Genomic DNA, 15,451 nt, shown 5'->3' with positions numbered 1-15,451 from the left:
ATGGTGCGAGGGGTGCCCGGGAAGCCGGGCTTCTACTTGGCGTCGCATCGCAAGCGCCTCGCCATTCTCTCCAAGGTGAACTCGAAGCGCAGATACCCTTGGGTATGGGTGTTCGAATCGGCTTTCGGGATCGCGCCTCTCGTCTTCGGTCCTGCGTCTGACTTCCCACCCGTGGGTGACATCGAAGGATCCGAGCTCGACGCGGTGATTAGAGCGGTCCCTGAATCGAGGCGGCAAGGAACGCTCTTCGAGTCCCCGGACCTAATGGCGAGGACTAGGTGGTTCGTGCCTAGCGACGATGTTCCTTCGTGCCCTGGCCCCGACGCGGGGGCTACGGAGGATCCCGATTCCGAGGCGGGGGGTTCGTCAGCTCCTTCCCCCGACGCGGGGGGTACTGGCCGTGCATATACTTTCGTGTTATCATGCTATCGTTGCTTTCCATTATTTGTGCTTATCGTTATGTTTTAACTGACCGACGCTCTTTTCTTCTCCGTAGGTACCATGGCTCGACGTCATCGACCGCGCACACAAATGCCGAGAGCAATGCCCACCGGCGATGCTACGATCGTGGCTCGTCCTCCAGCTGAGACCCGTTGCGGGGGGTCGCCATTGCGGGTGAGGAATGAAGCAATCTCCTCCAACAAGCGACCGTCATCGTCGGCTTCTCTCGGGTCACCGTCCGGCCACAAACGTGCTCACACATCGACGGTGTCAGACAACTTGGACTCTATGCTCCTAGCGGAGGCGGCAGAGTTGAGAGATCAATGCTCCCGAGGGATCCTTGAGACCTCCTTGCGGGATTTCAAGGGTCTGCTGACGACGAGCAATCTTGAGCACTTCCAGAACGGGATCGGCGATGCCCGAAAGGTATGACTCGTTTGCTTGTGTTATGTATGACTGTCGTGCTTATTGTAATTACCCGCGTTTCATTTGCTTGCAGATGCTCGCGCGCCAAGAGCGGAGCGATCGCATTCTCCGAGATATGCTACGACGCATGCAGATCATGGAGAGGGAGAAGACGAGCATGGCGGCCGTGCACGCTGCCGCCCTAGCGGGGGCTCGCACCGCCCAAGAGTTTGAGGCGCTCGAGGGGGAGCTAGAGCGAGCTCGCGGGGAATTGGCTACCGAGAAGGTGCTTCGTGAGAAGGCGGAGCAGGCAGCCGACACCTTCCTGGGGGAAACGAAGAAACTTCAGACGGCACTCTCGAGCCGGGATGCGGAGCTGAGCATCGTCCATGCTCGACTGTCGGCGAGCGAGATCGCTCGGGTCAAGGTCGAGAGGGAGAGGGACACCTTACGGACGGAGATGCAGACCCTCGTCGAGGAGAAGGAAGACGCCGTGCGATCCAAGACGGACTTGGAGGACGATTGGGACTTGATGCTGGAGGCGGCTCGCTACGAAGCGGCAAGGCGAGTCCGAGATGCGATTGTGAAGGAGAACGCGTCTCGTGGGACCACGTTTTCCTTCTTTAACGCCATGTTCCCTCCTTATGATGACGTGCCACCGGAGGACGACCCGCATCCACAACTCCCTGCCGAGGCTGCACAGTCGACGACCCGCCAGCCTGACGGAGAAGCCGTTGGCGGGTTTGGCGCTCTTGGCCCCGAGGGAGATGAGGAGCAAGTTGACTTCGGCTCGGATTAGTCAACTTTCCCTTTATTTTTTGCGCACTTGTTTAGCGCTTACGTAGTGTTTACTTTCGGATTTTCATTTGTTTGGCACACGTCGTACTTTTGTGTTTTCCTTGCCGGTTTGATTGTGCGGCATTGTCTTGCTTTGATTGAAGTTTTCTTTTTATTGTGCGTCTTATTTTCTCGACTTGCTACGCTTAGTGTAATCGATTTGCGCAATTTTGACTGGTGCGTGTCTTACGAACTCGGCTTACTATGTTTAGCGCAACCGGTTGGCACGGCTTACTGCCGCATTTGGCGGCGAAGTTTCCCGCGGACGCTGGCTAGACCAGTTTCATCCGGCGGGTGCGATTCTCGGCCATCCATTCATAACTCGCTGCCTATCGGCGCGCGCGAGCTCTCCGGCCGTCGCGCTCATTTTCCAGCGAGTACGCTACCTATCGGCGTGCGTATCGCGACGAGCTCGCAGTTCCCAGTGAGCGTGATACATGTCGGTACGCGTGTCACGTTTTGGGTTTTGACTGCCGGGATCGACAATCCGGTGCGCGGACGTGATCCATTGATGCCTTGCCGCCTATCGGTGTACAAGGTGCATCGTCGCGTGAGAGGGTCGCAGCAAAAGACGTGCGAGGTCGGAGGTCCAGTGCGCGGATCCAACTTGTCGACGTTTCACTATGTCTCGGCGCGCGGCCTCAACCAGTGCGAGAGCGTCGCACGAGGAGGGTACGAAGTCGGAGGTCCGGTGCGCGGATCCGATTTTTGGGTGTTTTGTTACCGCTTGGTGCGTGGAAAGTGGAGTAAGCGAGTTTGTTACTCTCGCCTTATCCCCCTTAGCCCCCCGAGTTTCTTGGGTGCTCGTAGAGGAGGCTAGAAATTATAATACAATGCTTTGAAGCGAAATGTAATTCATTATATTGTTGAAATGGTTAAAAAATTACATCCCAGGCCGTTGGCCGAACTTGAAATTTTAAATTGTCTTCACTAGAATCGAAAATTACATGAAAACAACAAAGCGTAAAATGGACGAATGAACATCTATTGGTAATATTGCAGAAGGTGCTCCGCGTTCCACGGATGTGTGAACACGAGTCCCTCCATGTTCTCGAGCTCGTACGTGCCGTTGTGGATGGCTCGGCGCACACGGTACGGGCCTTCCCAGGTGGGGCCTAGAACTCCCGCACCTTGCACCTTGGTGTTTCGGAACACCCTTCGAAGAACGAGGCTTCCGTCGGCGAACTTCCGCAGCTTGATCTTTGAGTTGTAGTATTTCACGACCTTCCTCTTTTGCGCAGCAAGTCGGGTGAGTGCGTCCGACCTCCTCTCGTCTATGAGGTCTAACTCGAGCCTGATTGCGTCGTCGTTGGTGGCTTCTTCATACTCCTCGATGCGCAAGGTTGAGTTTCATTTTGTAGCGTCGCAGGATCGTGAACATTTCCCTAAGGTCTCGAACGTGGTCATGGGCTTTGAGGCTTTTGACAAGCATGTCGTCCACGTAGACCTCCATAGTTTTGCCAATTTGATTGGCGAACATGCGGTTCACCAACCTTTGATACGTCGCTCCCGCGTTTTTGAGGCCAAAGGGCATGACCTTGTAACAGTAAAGTCTGCGGTTCGTAACAAAGGTGGTTTTGATCTGATCCGGCTCGTGCATGCGGATCTGGTTGTAGCCTGAATAGGCGTCCATGAAGCTCAGCAACTCGTGGCCCGCCGTGGCGTCCACGAGCTTCCAACTCGCCCGCGAAAGGGGTACGCCGCGGTTCACGAGGCGAGTCTCCGTGGGGGACTAAGACTGCCTTTCCAGCCGGTTATCCAAGAATTGTTGGTTCGATTAGAGGTGCACGCCTCGCAGATGTCCCCATCCTTCTATCGGGTGGTTGCGGCGTGCCACATGATGTTTTTTCGGGCGAAGAAAAGGGCCGTCACTGCCGATGATATTCAGGACCTCATGATGGTGCGAGGGGTGCCCGGGAAGCCGGGCTTCTACTTGGCGTCGCATCGCAAGCGCCTCGCCATTCTCTCCAAGGTGAACTCGAAGCGCAGATACCCTTGGGTATGGGTGTTCGAATCGGCTTTCGGGATCGCGCCTCTCGTCTTCGGTCCTGCGTCTGACTTCCCACCCGTGGGTGACATCGAAGGATCCGAGCTCGACGCGGTGATTAGAGCGGTCCCTGAATCGAGGCGGCAAGGAACGCTCTTCGAGTCCCCGGACCTAATGGCGAGGACTAGGTGGTTCGTGCCTAGCGACGATGTTCCTTCGTGCCCTGGCCCCGACGCGGGGGCTACGGAGGATCCCGATTCCGAGGCGGGGGGTTCGTCAGCTCCTTCCCCCGACGCGGGGGGTACTGGCCGTGCATATACTTTCGTGTTATCATGCTATCGTTGCTTTCCATTATTTGTGCTTATCGTTATGTTTTAACTGACCGACGCTCTTTTCTTCTCCGTAGGTACCATGGCTCGACGTCATCGACCGCGCACACAAATGCCGAGAGCAATGCCCACCGGCGATGCTACGATCGTGGCTCGTCCTCCAGCTGAGACCCGTTGCGGGGGGTCGCCATTGCGGGTGAGGAATGAAGCAATCTCCTCCAACAAGCGACCGTCATCGTCGGCTTCTCTCGGGTCACCGTCCGGCCACAAACGTGCTCACACATCGACGGTGTCAGACAACTTGGACTCTATGCTCCTAGCGGAGGCGGCAGAGTTGAGAGATCAATGCTCCCGAGGGATCCTTGAGACCTCCTTGCGGGATTTCAAGGGTCTGCTGACGACGAGCAATCTTGAGCACTTCCAGAACGGGATCGGCGATGCCCGAAAGGTATGACTCGTTTGCTTGTGTTATGTATGACTGTCGTGCTTATTGTAATTACCCGCGTTTCATTTGCTTGCAGATGCTCGCGCGCCAAGAGCGGAGCGATCGCATTCTCCGAGATATGCTACGACGCATGCAGATCATGGAGAGGGAGAAGACGAGCATGGCGGCCGTGCACGCTGCCGCCCTAGCGGGGGCTCGCACCGCCCAAGAGTTTGAGGCGCTCGAGGGGGAGCTAGAGCGAGCTCGCGGGGAATTGGCTACCGAGAAGGTGCTTCGTGAGAAGGCGGAGCAGGCAGCCGACACCTTCCTGGGGGAAACGAAGAAACTTCAGACGGCACTCTCGAGCCGGGATGCGGAGCTGAGCATCGTCCATGCTCGACTGTCGGCGAGCGAGATCGCTCGGGTCAAGGTCGAGAGGGAGAGGGACACCTTACGGACGGAGATGCAGACCCTCGTCGAGGAGAAGGAAGACGCCGTGCGATCCAAGACGGACTTGGAGGACGATTGGGACTTGATGCTGGAGGCGGCTCGCTACGAAGCGGCAAGGCGAGTCCGAGATGCGATTGTGAAGGAGAACGCGTCTCGTGGGACCACGTTTTCCTTCTTTAACGCCATGTTCCCTCCTTATGATGACGTGCCACCGGAGGACGACCCGCATCCACAACTCCCTGCCGAGGCTGCACAGTCGACGACCCGCCAGCCTGACGGAGAAGCCGTTGGCGGGTTTGGCGCTCTTGGCCCCGAGGGAGATGAGGAGCAAGTTGACTTCGGCTCGGATTAGTCAACTTTCCCTTTATTTTTTGCGCACTTGTTTAGCGCTTACGTAGTGTTTACTTTCGGATTTTCATTTGTTTGGCACACGTCGTACTTTTGTGTTTTCCTTGCCGGTTTGATTGTGCGGCATTGTCTTGCTTTGATTGAAGTTTTCTTTTTATTGTGCGTCTTATTTTCTCGACTTGCTACGCTTAGTGTAATCGATTTGCGCAATTTTGACTGGTGCGTGTCTTACGAACTCGGCTTACTATGTTTAGCGCAACCGGTTGGCACGGCTTACTGCCGCATTTGGCGGCGAAGTTTCCCGCGGACGCTGGCTAGACCAGTTTCATCCGGCGGGTGCGATTCTCGGCCATCCATTCATAACTCGCTGCCTATCGGCGCGCGCGAGCTCTCCGGCCGTCGCGCTCATTTTCCAGCGAGTACGCTACCTATCGGCGTGCGTATCGCGACGAGCTCGCAGTTCCCAGTGAGCGTGATACATGTCGGTACGCGTGTCACGTTTTGGGTTTTGACTGCCGGGATCGACAATCCGGTGCGCGGACGTGATCCATTGATGCCTTGCCGCCTATCGGTGTACAAGGTGCATCGTCGCGTGAGAGGGTCGCAGCAAAAGACGTGCGAGGTCGGAGGTCCAGTGCGCGGATCCAACTTGTCGACGTTTCACTATGTCTCGGCGCGCGGCCTCAACCAGTGCGAGAGCGTCGCACGAGGAGGGTACGAAGTCGGAGGTCCGGTGCGCGGATCCGATTTTTGGGTGTTTTGTTACCGCTTGGTGCGTGGAAAGTGGAGTAAGCGAGTTTGTTACTCTCGCCTTATCCCCCTTAGGCCCCCGAGTTTCTTGGGTGCTCGTAGAGGAGGCTAGAAATTATAATACAATGCTTTGAAGCGAAATGTAATTCATTATATTGTTGAAATGGTTAAAAAATTACATCCCAGGCCGTTGGCCGAACTTGAAATTTTAAATTGTCTTCACTAGAATCGAAAATTACATGAAAACAACAAAGCGTAAAATGGACGAATGAACATCTATTGGTAATATTGCAGAAGGTGCTCCGCGTTCCACGGATGTGTGAACACGAGTCCCTCCATGTTCTCGAGCTCGTACGTGCCGTTGTGGATGGCTCGGCGCACACGGTACGGGCCTTCCCAGGTGGGGCCTAGAACTCCCGCACCTTGCACCTTGGTGTTTTGGAACACCCTTCGAAGAACGAGGCTTCCGTCGGCGAACTTCCGCAGCTTGATCTTTGAGTTGTAGTATTTCACGACCTTCCTCTTTTGCGCAGCAAGTCGGGTGAGTGCGTCCGACCTCCTCTCGTCTATGAGGTCTAACTCGAGCCTGATTGCGTCGTCGTTGGTGGCTTCTTCATACTCCTCGATGCGCAAGGTTGGTAGCTTGGTCTCGACGGGTACCACGGCCTCGACGCCAAATGCGAGAGCGAAAGGAGTTTCGCCGGTCGCATTTCGAGCGGTGGTGCGGTATGCCCAGAAGACCATGGGGAGCTCGTCGGCCCAAGCCCCCTTTCTTTCCTCCAGCTTCTTCTTCAAGTTCTCTTTGATTGTCTTGTTAACCGCCTCGACTTGACCGTTGGCTTGAGGATGGCGGGGAGAGGAGAAAGTCTTGCTAATGACCAGTTGTTCGCACATTTCTCGGAGGCGCGCGTTGTCGAATTGTTTCCCGTTGTCGGTTACAATTGACGCGGGGATCCCGAAGCGGCAGATGATGCTTTTCCAAATGAAGCTCGTCGTGTTCGCCTAAGTGATCTTCGCTAGCGGCTCAGCCTCTACCCACTTTGTGAAGTAATCGATGGCTGCTTGTATTGCCTCGGGGCCGTAGGTAGCTCACCGATGAGGTCGATTCCCCACTTCGCGAAAGGTCGCGGCACAATGATTGGACACAAGGGGGCCGGTGCTTGACGCGAGATGTGGGCGAACCTTTGGCACTTATCACACCTTTTGGCCCACTCGTGGGAGTCCTTTTTCAAGGTCGGCCAAAAATATCCAAGTCTTAGCAGCTTTAATGCCAAAGATTGTCCGGCGGCGTGGTTTCCGCACACCCCCTCGTGCACTTCGCGGAGCGCCTTCTTCGCCTCGACTTCGGTCAGGCAGCGGAGAAGGGGCATAGAGTAGCCTCTCTTGAACAAGTGGTCCTCCCTCATTGTGTACTTCGGCGCCAAGCTTCTCAGCTTTCTGGTCTCTTCTTTGTCTTCGGGGACGACTCCTCGCTTCAGGAATTCCACGAGCGGAGTCATCCATGAGGGAGGCGGAGTCTCGTCAACCACCCCTACGTCGCCTCTCGAGACGTAGGGTCGGGTCAATACTTCGATCGGGACGCTGCCTTCGCCCTCCTTATCTATCCCAGACGCGAGACGAGCCAAGGCGTCAGCATCAATGTTCGCTTCTCGAGGAACTTGGACGATCTCGAACCACGACAGGGCCTCTAGGTTCTTTTGGGCCTTGGACAAGTATGCGATCATGTGTGGCTCTTTTGCGGCGTAGTCGCCCTTAACCTGGTTCACAATCAATTACGAGTCGCAATGGATGTGCAAGTTTTGGGCGCCTAACTTGTTCGCTAGCTCCAAGCCAACGATCAGAGCCTCGTACTCTGCCTCGTTGTTGGAAGCCTTGAACTCGAACCGCAGGGCGTATCTCAGCTTTTCCCTATCGGGATTTGTGAGCACAACGCCGGCGCCAGCCCCCCGGGCATTTGACGCGCCATCCACGTGCAAGTCCCAGACCGGCCCTATCGGGTCGTTGGTTCTCTTCTTCGACGACTCGCCGTGGTCGTCCTCCTTGTCTTCCGTGCTCTTACTACTCTCGTCGCCCTCGTTGGTTGGGGGCGCGCTTGTGAACTCGGCGATGAAGTCGGCGAGGGCCTGACCCTTAATGGCGGTTCTCGGCTGGAACTCGATCCCGTACTCGCCCAGCTCTTGGGACCATATCGCCATTCGAGAGGAGGTCCCTTTTTGAAGGGCCTTCTCGATGGGATGTCCTGAGCGGACCACAATGGGGTGCGCTTGGAAGTAAGGCCGGAGCTTTCTCGCGCTCATGACGAGGGCGAGGGACAGTCTCTCGATTTCCGGGTATCGCATTTCAGCGTCGAGGAGCGCCTTGCTAACGTAATAGACCGGCCATTGTACCTTGTCTTCTTCGCGTATGAGAACCGCGCTCACGGCCCTATCGGAAACCGTGAGGTAGAGGTACAAGGTTTCGCCATTCTTCGGCTTCGCGAGGAACGGGGGGAGGTTAAATAGGCTTTCATATCGCGGAATGCTTCCTCGCACTCCTCCGTCCACACGAACCCATCGGTCTTCTTTAGTGCCTTGAAGAACGGTTGGCACCTATCAGTGGCTTTGGAAACGAATCGCGTCAGGGCGGCGATCCTTCCCGTCAAGCTTTGAACTTCTTTGACTTTTTGAGGCGACCTCATCTCTAAGATCGCCTTAATCTTCTCAGGATTGGCCTCGATCCCGCGGCGGCTCACCATGTAGCCCAGAAACTTTCCAGACTCGACCCCGAAAGCGCACTTGTTGGGGTTGAGTTTCATTTTGTAGCGTCGCAGGATCGTGAACATTTCCCTAAGGTCTCGAACGTGGTCATGGGCTTTGAGGCTTTTGACAAGCATGTCGTCCACGTAGACCTCCATAGTTTTGCCAATTTGATTGGCGAACATGCGGTTCACCAACCTTTGATACGTCGCTCCCGCGTTTTTGAGGCCAAAGGGCATGACCTTGTAACAGTAAAGTCTGCGGTTCGTAACAAAGGTGGTTTTGATCTGATCCGGCTCGTGCATGCGGATCTGGTTGTAGCCTGAATAGGCGTCCATGAAGCTCAGCAACTCGTGGCCCGCCGTGGCGTCCACGAGCTGCTTGATCCTCGGGAGAGGGAAGCTGTCTTTCGGGCACTCTTTGTTGAGATCTTTGTAATCGATACAGATCCGCCACTTCCCGTTTGGCTTCTTGACCATCACCACATTCGACACCCACTTGGGGTGCTCCGCCTCCCTGATGAAGTCTGCGGCGAGAAGTTTGTCAACTTCTTCACCAATGGCTTGGTACCTCTCCCCACTGAACGCCCGCCGCAGTTGGACGCGCTCGGCCACTCTCTTGTCGTCGGTGAGACGATGAACCATTATTTCGGGGTCGATCCCCGGCATGTCGGGGTGTGTCCACGCGAAGACATCGTTGTGCTCTCGGAGGAAAGCGACGAGTTTGGTTCGGACCTCAAATGGGAGTTGGGCGCCTACCTTGACTACTTGGTCAGGCTTGGCGTCGTCCAACATGACGGGAACGAGGTCGTCCGGCGTCTCCACCTTTCGACGCTCGACATCATCCCTTTGATCTAGCTCTCCGAAGGTGCCTCCCTCCTCTAACTTGCACGGGAATTTGTCCCCGAGTTGGAAGACGGTGCTCACCATCTTTCCTTTCCCTTTTCCGTCCACGCCCTGGATGTAGCACATCCTCGCCATGGATTGGTCTCCCAACATCACGGCGATTCCTTTCTCGGTCGGGAACTTCATCATCAGGTGGTACGTGGACGTTATGGCCTTCAACCGATTGAGAGTCGGGCGGCCGACGATGATGTTGTAAGCCGAGGGCTGATCCACCACTAGGAACGACACGATGTGGGAAACCTCGAGCCCCCCCGGCGTACCGAAGGTAACCGGGAGGTCGATAGTTCCCTCCGTCATGACCCTCTCCCCGGAGAAGCCGAAGAGCGGGGTTGAGATTGGGGTCGGTCTCATCCCGGATAGCTTCATCCTGTCCAACGCCGACTTGAAGATTATGTCGGCGGAGCTCCCATTGTCGATCAGGATTCTCCAGACGAGGTTGTTGGCGACCGGGGCAGAGACGACTATCCCGTCGTTGTGTGGATGGAGTACTCGCGCCGCTTCTTGTCCGGTGAAGAACATGGATTCGAAGGGGCCGGAGGAGGGACCTCGTACGTATGGTTGATGTAGTGCGCTATTTTCCCTTGGGAAACTTCGCGCACGTACTTCTTCCTTTGCGTAGCCGAGTCTCCGAACTCCGGGCCGCCCAAGATCGCGCCCACGACGTGAAGTTGCGAGCTCTCCGGTTCATCGTTTGCCGCGCGGTCCGTGACAGTCACCGTCGCCGGACCTTTCTTTCCTTGCCGCGGGCGGCCTCCGTGCGCCGCGGCCGTCCCGATAGTTCTAAGGACGTACTCTTTTAGTTTCCCATCTTGAATCAGGGCTTCAATCTGACGCTTGAGTTGATAGCATTCGGATGTCAGGTGCCCGTGATCCTGATGGTAGTCACAGTACTTGCTTTGATCCCTTTTGGCGGGATCCTTCGTGAGAGGGGTTGGACTCCCCAGCTTGTCACGGTGCAGAGCTAGGATTCGCTCCGGCGAAGTGTTCAGAGGAGTGAATGTCGAGAACTTTCGGAAGCTATCGACATGTGGCGGCCTTGGCCCGGGAAGGGAGCGGCCGTTAGGGGCCTGGCTTCCCTTATTCCTCCTCTTCCGAGGGTCGGGACGATCTTCATCTCGATCGTCGCGGCGGCGACTCCCCTGTCCTCCTGACTTTCGGCCATCGAGATAGTCCTCGACTCCCATGTGTGTGCGGGTACTCGTCATTAGCTCCGCCATGTCTCGCGGGACTTGGCCGACAATAGATTTGAGGAAGTCGCTCGTGCGGACTCCCTCGGTGATCGCCGTGATGGCGTCTCTGTCGTCGAACCCTTCGACCTTGTGAGATTCCTCAGTGAAGCGAGCGAGGTATTGTCTCAGCGTCTTGTCTCTTCCTTGTCGGATAGAGAGGAGGTGGGTCTTTGGTTTCTTTTGCGCCACGAGGGTGGCGACTCGGGCAAGGAACGCCTCTCGTAAGGCCCGGAAAGACGGGATGCTTCCCGACCTCAAACTTCGGAACCACTCAAACCCCGACCATGTGAGGGTCAGGCTAAAGGCCTGGCAGAGGGTGGCGTCCGTCTGCCCTTCCATCGTCATTCACGTCTCATAGTGTTGGATGTGGAAGTGGGGGTCCGTACGTTCATCGTAGGGGGGAATGGACTGTAACTTGAAGTTTCCCACGCATGGTTGCGCGAGGACTTGTGTGGCGAAGGGAGAGTATGATTCCTCGATCCCTCCGTACGGCCTTTGCCTCCCTGACTCCCTCATTTCGATGATTTGATTTTGGAGGCTCTGAATCATCGTGACCATGTCAAGCCCGTTAGCGGGGCCGACCGTCGGGGCCACGAGAGTCACCGGTTGGCGTTCGTTGGACGCTTGGTCCACGACATTGGCCTGAGGCCGGCCGAGAGTTGCAGCGGGGAGCGCGTCCCTTCGAGAGTTTAGCCTTTGGCGGAGATCCTCCCCTCGGGAGTTTCTCTGCGCCGTCAAGCGCTCTCTAAGGTCCACGCTTGGTGCGGGGCGAGGCGAGGTCGCCCTTGGTCGGACCGTCCGGCGGGCGCTTCGGCTATCGGCCCCATCATCTACCAGAGTCGCTCTCTCCTCGGCTAGGGGCCGTGTCCGGCCGCCTCTTGAAACCGAGTGGGCGAGTCCCCGGGAATGTGACCGTGCCTACTGCCGTGCCAGGTGCGACGGCCCGCCCAAAGCATTGTTAGACCTCTCGGGCCGCGAAGGGGCAAGGCTTGGCGTTGCCTCATTGGTCCTCGACTCCCCCACATATTCGGGGTCGGAGTCGTCTTGGGCGGACCTATCTTCAATGTCATAGCCGAGGAGGTCGGCTATGAGCGTACCGTCGACGCCGGGGCGGTCGAGGAGTTCCGCAAGCCGCCGGGCCGTGTCCTCTCGGAGCTCGGCCTCGGGGTCATTCATCGGGTCTTGGGGCTGGCTCTCGCTATCGCGAGGTTGCCCTTCAAGACGATGTGCGAGGCGTCGAAGGCCGTACCTCGAGCTCGTCGCTCGGGTACCCGCAGAGGTGGCGGGAATGTGACTCATCTCTCGAGAGTCGTGAGAACAAAAGGAGAAAACTGGTAGAGGGAATGTGTCATCAAGGTCGAGAGATCCCCTCCTTCTAGCGCCAAAATGTTGTCGCAGTTTTTCGGACAACGATTTAGGAGTCGCAGACGGTCAGACCCAAGGCCAGACCAAGTGGTCTCGTCTCGACTCGAGCATGTCAGACTAGGTATCCCAAGTCGTCCCTTAGCTGTCTGTGGTATCTGTCTCGTCCAGGCACCTGAAAAGCAAGCAAGGAAGGTGTCAACTACAAAGGGGAAACAGAGGGGTTGCCTCTGTTTACCTCTCCGACGCTCAACATTAGTAGGATTGAGGTGGTTTGTAGAGGGTTTAGTGTTTAGGGGTCGAGACTTGAGAGAAACGAGCGAGGTACGAGTTCGACAGCGTTTCGGTACTCAAATTCGGATTACCTGGACCAAGGGAGGTACCTTGGTATTTATAGGCGACCAAGGAGCGTCACGAACAGCCCCTTGGCCGAGGGCCGCCTCTGACCCGGCCATGGACGGCTCTGACCCGGCCATGGCCGGCTCTGACTCGGCCGTGGAGGCCATGGCCGGCTCTGACCCGGCCATGGCCGGCTCTGACTCGGGCGTGGAGGCCATGGCCGGCTCTGACTCGGCCGTGGAGGCCATGGCCGGCTCTGACCCGGCCATAGCCGGCTCTGACTCGGCCGTGGAGGCCATGGCCGGCTCTGACCCGGCCATGGCCGGCTCTGACTCGGCCGTGGAGGCCATGGCCGGCTCTGACTCAGCCATGGCCGGCTCTGAGGTGGCCGTGCGCCGGAAAAGGCTCGGGGAAGCCGCCATATGATGTCGTTGACGTACCGGGCCGGGACGAACCGGTAACATCTGCCTTTGGGACGGCCCCACTCACCTTCGGCCCCGTGGCAAATTTTCCACCTGACTACGGCATTGAGAGCTCTGAACTCGCGCTCGTGGTCAGAGCAGTACCAGATTCGAGGCGACAGGGTTCGCTTTTTGAGTCCCAGGACCTCATGGCGACCACCGGGTGGTTTGTGCTCATCGACGAAGATCCTCTGTGCTCCGGACCTAGAGCAGAGGCCGTGGAGGATCCCGAGTCCGAGGCAGGGGGTTCGTCTGCTCCCCTACCCGACGCGGGGGGTACTAACCATATGCGCGTCTTCGTGCAATCGTTGTTTTCCACCATCTATGCCTTTTGTTATGTTCTAACTGACTGACACACTTTCTCCTTTGCAGATACCATGGCCCGACGACATCGATCGCGTGCACAAGTGCCGAGAGTGGCGCCTACCGTCAGCGCTACGACCGCGGCTCGTCCCCGAGTCGAGACCCGCCATGGGGGGTCACCATCGCGGGCGAGGAACGAGGCGATCTCTTCCAACAAACGACCGTCGTTGTCCACCTCCTTCGGATCACCATCCGGCCACAAGCGTGCCCATACATCAGCGGTGCCAGACAACATGGATTCGATGCTCCTAGCGGAGGCGATAGAGCTAAGGGACCAGTGCTCTCGAGGGATCCTTGAAACCTCTCTGCGGGATTTCAAGGGACTGCTGACGACGAGCGACCTTGAGCATTTCCAAGACGGGCTCTCGAGGCCCGAAAGGTACGATTCGTTTGCTCGTCCTATGTGTAATCGTTATGCTTATTCTGATTACTCGTATGTCACTTGTTTCCGCAGATGCTTGCGCGCCAAGAGGGAAGTGATCGCATTCTCTGAGACCTGTTGCGGCGCATGCAGATCATGGAAAAGGAAAAGGAGAGCGCGGCGGCCGCCCATGCTACCGCTCTAGCGGGGGTCCGCACTGCCCGAGAGTTTCTAGCGCTCGAGGAGGAGTTGGAGCGAGTTCACGGGGAATCGGCAGTAGAGAAAGCCCTTCGTATGGCCGAGCAGGAATCCTGGGAGAAGGCGGAGCAGGCGCCTGACACCTTTCTAGGGGAGACGAAGAAGCTCCAGGCGGCAATCTCGAGCCGGGATGAGGAGCTGAGCATCGTCCACGCTCGACTATCGGTGAGCAAGATCTCTCGGGTCAAGGTCGAGAGGGAGAGGGATTCTTTGCGGTCGGAGGTGCAGACCCTCGTCGAGGAAAAGGACAACGCCGTGCGATCCAAGACGGACTTGGAGGACGACTGGGACCTCGCGCTTGAGGTGGCTCGTTATGAGGCGGCCAAACGGGTCCGAGACGCGACCGTGAAGGAGAATGCGTCTTGTGGGACCACGTTTTCCTTCTTCGATGCTATGTTCCCCCCTTTGTACGATGAACCACCGGCGGATGATCCGCTTTCTCACGTTCCCGCAGAGGCGGCTCAATCGACGAACCGCGTGCTTGACGGAGAGGCGACCGACGGGTCGGGAGCCCCCCATCCTGAGGACGACGAGGAGCAGATCGACTTCGGCTCAGAGTAGCCGACTTCGCGCATTTGTTTAGCGCTCGCATTACGTTTCCTTTCGGATATTCGTTATGTTTATTTTGCTTGACATTTGGTGTGTTTTTCTCGTTGGGTTGTTTACGTGACATTGTTTGCTTTGGTTGAAGCTTTCCTTATCTTTTATGCGTCTTATTTTCTCGACTTGCTATGCTTTAGCGTAATCGATTCGCGCAATCCAATTAGTGCGCGTCTTACGAACTTGGAGTTGTAGTACTTCTCGACCTTCCTCTTCTGTGCAGCAAGGCGGGTGAGTGCGTCTACCCTCTTCTCGTCTATGAGGTCTAGCTCGAGCCTGATTGCATCGTCGTTGGCGGCTTCCTCATACTCCTCGATGCGTAGGGTTGGCAGCTTGGTCTCGACAGGTACCACGGCCTCGACACCGAACGCGAGAGCGAAAGGGGTTTCGCCGGTCGCATTTCGGCAGTGGTCCGGTATGACCATAAGACCATGGGAAGCTCGTCGGCCCAAGCCCCATTTCTTTCTTCTAGCTTCTTCTTCAGGTTCTCCTTAATCGTTTTGTTGACCGCCTCGACTTGACCGTTGGCTTGTGGATGGCGGGGAGAAGAGAAAGTCTTGCTAATGCCCAGTTGTCCGCACATGTCTCGGAGGCGCGTGTTGTCAAATTGCTTTCCGTTGTCGGTTACAATCGACGCGGGGATCCCGAAGCGGCAGACGATGTTCTTCCAGATTAAGCCCGTCGTGTTCGCCTCGGTGATATTCGCCAATGGTTCGGCCTCTACCCACTTCGTGAAATAATTGATTGCCACGATCACATGCTTGTATTGCCTCGGGGCCATGGGCAGCTCACCGATGAGGTCGATTCCCCATTTCGCGAAGGGTCGCGGCACGATGATCGGGCATAGCGGGGCCGGCGCTTGGCGCG

Source organism: Urtica dioica, chromosome 2 (assembly GCF_054948205.1).
Source record: "Urtica dioica subsp. dioica isolate 48M chromosome 2, U.dioica_male_clone48M_v1_H2, whole genome shotgun sequence".
Lineage (NCBI taxonomy): Eukaryota > Viridiplantae > Streptophyta > Magnoliopsida > Rosales > Urticaceae > Urtica > Urtica dioica.
The sequence above is the reverse complement of the archived record's forward strand: the minus strand, read 5'-3'. Positions refer to the sequence as shown.